Here is a 6,029-nt window from a genome sequence, read left to right as displayed (position 1 = left end):
ATATGCGTCTTGACACCGCAGGCGGGAAGGGCTCCTTTCGTCACATGGTTCTAGCCTTCAGAAATCTTAAGCCAGAGCCAAGATCCTCCCTGGCTTCCTACGTGGAATTGAGCCGAGCGTCCTCCCAGCCATAGCCCACAGGACCCGAGCTGAGCTTTTAAACTTAGAGCAGGGAATCGCTGGATCGATGGAGTCCACGCGGAAACAACTAGGGGCGGGAGGAGCTTCTGACCATGGGAGGATGGCCAAGCTCTCCCCCTACGAGAGTCCTGAGTAGGCGCTGCAGAGTTCGCTGGTGACTACTCAACGGAGTGGCAGGCATGAGGATGATTCCTCAGCAGGGAGGGCATATCCGACATCTGGGCCCCGCGGGGAGGCGGTGCACGACGGTTTGAGTCCAGGGAGCGGGAGAATCCGCCCAAACCTACAACCTCCCCCTGATGATGGGCCGTGGAGGTCAGTTGGGGGGAAGGGAAACGGTGGACAGATGTGAATTGGATAAAGCTCCATCTCTTCCGTCTTCCTCCGTGAGATTCGCACATCCAGGATTGATTCTAGTAGAGTCGCAGGTAAACCCAAACTTTCCTCACATGGGGAGCCCTTCGCGTTCCTCGGGTGGGCGCAAAGCATACCGCTGGGATCCCTCTGAGATCTCAGATGGGGGACTATGATTCGGAGGTGTCCAAACTCATGAAACATCTATGGAGTCGCAGCAGAGGGGTGGGTCTTTGTGAGTGATTTCTGTTCCGGATTCAAATTCGCCTTCTTTCTCGTCATCTGCCTCTTCTGCGCCCCTCCGTGGTGCGGATTTGATACAGTGGTCAACTCTTGTGGGTGATACTAGATCTTTTGCACAGGTGCTTCGATCCAAAACTAGGACTCCAATGTCGGATCAAGGACGATTCGGTGGGTAGAATTTCCCGAGGGGAAGTGGTCAGGGTCCTAACTTCGCTGGTGGGAGAGCTTTTGAATCTCAGGGCCAAGGGCTTCGCTCCAGTCAGAATTCCTGGGAGAATAGGGGTCAGGGTCCTAACTTCGCTGGTGGGAGAGCTTTTGAATCTCAGGGCCTAGGGCTTCGCTCCAGTCAGAATTCCTGGGAGAATAGGGGGATTTCAAAGGGGAGGGAGGGGTCCGAATTTCCAATGGTAAGAAAAGGAATTGGGTAGGTAGAACTTCAACAATCAGCAGTTTGATGTGAGGGAAAACCTGAATCAGGGGCAAGAGCAATAGTTTAAGCTAATGGAGGACCGGAGAAGGAGGGGAGAGGATATCTAGGAAAGAGAGTATCAGGCAAAGTTGCAAGAGGAGAGGCAATAGAAAAAACCTGCAAAACTGAATGAGACAATCCAATCTAGCGTGGATGGGACTTCTAGGGGGGTGGGAGTTGTAATGTAGACTAGAAGAACTGGGGGAGAGGATCAATCAATTCAGCATGACAGACTCAGACAACAAAAAGAGATCAAATACCTTGATTCGGGGTGCAATAGGTGTGGCAAGTTTGGGCATAAGTCCGAGGAGTGCAAGAAACCTGTAGTTTGTCCTAGGTGCAGAAGAGAAGGACATGTTCAGAGGGCCAGCACAAAGATAATGCCTTGGGAATGTCTAGGTCCTTTCTGTGGTTTGGCTGCTCAAGGGCAAGGATTCCACCTGATTATGGATGGAGATCAAGATCAGGGAGAAAGGGAAGTGGCAAACTGTGCCCTAATCACAGTTCTTGATGGAACATAATGAATGCTAGACATATTGAAAATGAATTCAGAGTACAGAAGGCTGGGCTTTCCTCAACTTGGAGGTGGTATGCCAAGAAAATGTCAGAAACCACTTATCGGATGAGATTTCCTACAACAAAAAAGGTCGAGGACCTATCTTTCTTTATAGGAATGCATATGAGAACTATGCCAGAAGTAACTCTTAAAGTGGAAAAATGGAACTCTAATGTTGGTGCTAAAGCTGAGATCAATACAACCTGATTCAGGATCCTTGGAATCCCACTTGAAAAAAGAACCATCAAGAAAGTCAACATGATTGGATCCTTAGTGGGTGTACCCTTGGAGGTTGACTCGGCAAATTTGAAGAGGTGGGACTTTGTCAGGATTAGAATTGGGTGCAAAGACATAACCAAAGTACCAGCTGTGGTGGAAGGGTTACTGGATCTCCATTTTTATGACTTCCCCTTCCAAACGAAAGTTCCCCAAGAAGGTACAACTAATGCTGCTGGAACAAGATGGCCAAGAACAACTGATAGACCTTCTGGTGATGCACCATCACAAAAAAAACCCAGATGGGGACAAGGAACTTCAAGGTAGGGTGATAGTGATGGGGCATGGGATGATCAGAATGTGTCACACCCGGTTTCGAAAATAAGATCAGACGTATCACATATATGCATCAAGTTTACACACATATGAAGGACGTTTTAAGTGAATATATCAAAGACAATGTTCAACAATGTAAACAAATGGAAATAAGTACTTTATTACACATTCTGAATAATAGGCACGAAGGTCTTAGCGTTCCACCGATAACCTATACGAGATCTTCAACAAAGCTTCATTAAATCCCACAGGAACTTTGACTGGTGAACGTGCCTAGAACTCCTCAAAGTCACTGAAGTACTCCACTTCATTGTTCTCTTCTGAACATCAATTAGGCAAAGGTGAGTACATTTATAGTTGGTACTTAGTAAATGGGGGAAGATGCAAGGTTACCAAGGAAAGACTAAGGTTTAAAGCAGTTATCATTTTAGTTGGTCAAATTTTATTAGCAATCACCTAATTACTAGTTTATACCAACCCACTTAAGCATAAGCATAAGCATAAAGGAACCAACATATAAACCAAGGAACCACAAGTTAATTATTCTTCAAGTTCAATTATCATGTGAGGGTCCACGCCGCTCATGACCGTGAGCACGACTGATATATCAGTTTTACACCTTGTAGATCTTGTACACTTTCCCCACAATTCGTGTTCCCCTATATCGTTCGGATTTGCAAAGCCCTTAGACACTTCCTTTGGTGAGTGGCGAGGGGTCCACTACAAAGCCTATACAAAGACACGCAGGAAACCAACAATCTGCTAGAGTTTCAGTAGCGGAGTGGACCATAATCCTCCCTAATGGTCACCACCTTAGCAAAGGCTACTACCCCAAGAGGACCGGGCTATAACCCATCACCGACCCCCTCCTTGCCCTTTTGGTAAGGCCATCAGTCAACTACACACCTAATTAATTGGCTAAGGTTAGAGCCATGTGACATTATGGTTGTACGGTTATCTTGGGTGGTTCTCCATGTTCCAATTAAACAAAGTGATCTTGTACATTAACCATAAATTAATAGTAACTAAAGTTATGATTAATATTCCAAAGATTATAACCATAACCATCCCAAGATAAAGCATCTAAGCAATTCTACCCAACAAATTTATTTTAAACACAACAAAATTTTTTCATGCCATGGCAACTGTCAGTTATAGGAGAAATGCTATCTCATCTCTCAGGGATGAGGGGTATAATATTATTATTGATCTTGAAGGTAAAGTTGCACTGTTTTATTCAGCTTTTAATGGCAGAATGGGTGTATCAAATCAGCCACAAATGCAGTTCGATTTACATGGCTTGATAAACATAAATATGGATCTGAGTTCCTTAGTGCAACCTTTTACTAAGAAAGAGATTGATCTTCTGATCAAAAGGATTCCAATAGACAAAGCTCCTGGGCCAGATGGGTTCAATGGTATGTTTGTAAAGAAATGCTGGCTGATTATTAAGGAGGCCTTTTACAAATTGTGTGATGCTTTCTACCACTTAGATGTGAATCTAGAAAGTATTAATAACTCCTTCATCATGTTGGTGGCCAAAATTAACAGTCCAGAACCTGTAAATGATTATAGACCAATTTCCCTACTCAATATGGATATTAAGCTTCTGACAAAACTTCTAGTAGATAGATTGCAGTTGGTCATCTTACAGCTACTTCATGCTAACCAACATGGTTTTATTCGTTCACGCACTATTCAAGATTGCCTTGCATGGAGTTTTGACTACATTCATCAGTGTCACTAAACCAAGAAAGAAATGATCATTCTCAAGCTAGATTTTGCCAAGGCCTTTGACACAGTTGAACATGAAGCCATTATTTTGATGATGCAACACCTTGGCTTTCCAGACTTGTTGCTTGAGTGGGTGAGGTTAATCCTAAGTTCTGGTTCTTCTTCCATTATATTTAATGGGGGTGCTAGGTAGACATTTTAAATGCAAAAGAGGAGTTAGACAGGGTGACCCACTCTCACCCCTTCTTTTTGTGCTTGCGGCTGAACTGCATCAATATGTGGTTAATGATGCATTACATCAGGGTCTAATCAGATTGCCACTTGCTCAGCCAACTAGTGACTTTACCATCATCCAGTTGCTGATGATACTATCTTGGTAATGGAGGCAGATGTCAACCAGCACATTCAGTTAAAAGGAATTTTGCAAAAATTTGCCATCTCTACATGTTTGGTGGGTAAATACAGTAAATCAAGTATGATCCCAATAAATGTGCATCCTGAAAGGCTAGATGTGCTTGCCTCTGCCTTTGGTACCCATGTCTGTTTTCCTTTGTAAGAGACCAAAGAATTTCAGTCAAAGATGTCATCGAGATAGAGGATCTTGATACACTCTTTGACTCCCTCTCTCAGATCAAGCTTTCAACCAGCTACATGCTATGCAAATGGAACTGATCTCAGTACCATATAATGATGAACAAGGAGATAGATGGGTCTTTATGTGGGGCTCTCATGAGTGTGCTCCTCACGAAAATTTTATGCTCTGGCTTTCAGGAATATGCACACGCCTCTCTCCTTCACTTGGCTCTGGAAATTGAAATGCACTCCCAGAATAAATTTTTTTGGCTGGTTACTATTTGTTGATAGATTGAATTCATGAAATATGTTGAGAAGGAGACATTTCCATATTGATTATGGCTACACATGTATCATGTGTAGTCTTGGTATTGAAGAGGATATCCACCACTTTTTCTTTGACTGTCCCTTTGCCAAAAGCTGTTGGCAATCTCTACAGGTGCAGTGGACAATGATAATGATATACATGCAAAACTCACTTATGGAAGGTCTAATAACACACATTTGTTCTTCATGGAGATTTTCCTGGTGGGCACATGGGAAATCTGGAAATTAAGAAATGACAAAATCTTCAATCAAGGCTTGGTTAGTAGAAATCGCTGGATATTCAACTTCAAGAAGCAAGTGCACCTTCAGCTCTTAAGGGTGAATGAATCTTTTCATCCCCAAATTATTCAATGGCTAGATACAATTGTATAGAGCTTTTGCTTTTTTTTTACTATCATTTCTACCTCCTGATGTACTTCTATAAGTTTTCTGTACCCTATGCAGTTTATTTTTTCCAAATTTACAAAATTGAAGTGCTGTGGGGGAACTCCTCCATTCCCTTAAAAAAAGGCTAGGTAATATCCTTACTAGGTTTCCATCAAGTTTATGCAATACAACAATAAAGTAAAGTGAATTAACAACATATTATTTGGACAAAACTAAATAGGCAGATGGGGAAGGCCACTTGCCTTCCTCGCCATATTGTTGTTGCTCTTCCTCGAACACTTGCTCTTGATCACCCTCGAACGACACGTCGTCTACACGATCACACAAGAAAAAACATGCACAAAATAAGAAACAATGCATAAAATAGTATAAACAGAACCAAATAAGTTGAAAAAGTTGTAGAGCATGATGCAAGGATCGCGTGAATGTGAATCACTTAAACCGGAGTTAAAATGAACAAGATATGGCCAAAACGAGGTTCCAGAGGCTTATTTGTGATAGATTTGAACTTCCAAGGGCTAAACATGAAGGAACCAGGGGCTAAAACATAATTAAACTTTAGATCTCGGGGCTAGCTTGCAAAAAGGAAGGTCATGGACGATGGGTTCAAAATTTAGAAAGATCAGGGGCTTAAATAGAAGAAAAAGGACCTAAATCTAATTACTTTTGAACAACAAAGGAGGTGGTGTGTTA

At 42.7% G+C, this 6,029-nt stretch overlaps 1 long non-coding RNA gene across 1 annotated transcript; it reads left to right on the top strand.

The window, feature by feature from the left end:
• The first annotated feature begins 1,022 nt into the window (after positions 1 to 1,022).
• LOC120659906 lies at positions 1,023 to 5,408 on the top strand. Its single transcript, XR_005669268.1, has 2 exons — positions 1,023 to 2,656; positions 3,557 to 5,408. It is a non-coding gene; the product is annotated as an uncharacterized LOC120659906 (long non-coding RNA).
• The last annotated feature ends 621 nt before the right edge of the window (positions 5,409 to 6,029 follow it).

This window comes from Panicum virgatum, chromosome 2N, assembly GCF_016808335.1.
Source record: "Panicum virgatum strain AP13 chromosome 2N, P.virgatum_v5, whole genome shotgun sequence".
Classification (NCBI taxonomy): domain Eukaryota; kingdom Viridiplantae; phylum Streptophyta; class Magnoliopsida; order Poales; family Poaceae; genus Panicum; species Panicum virgatum.
Note: the sequence above shows the minus strand (reverse complement) of the source record. Positions and strands in the feature narration are given on the sequence as shown.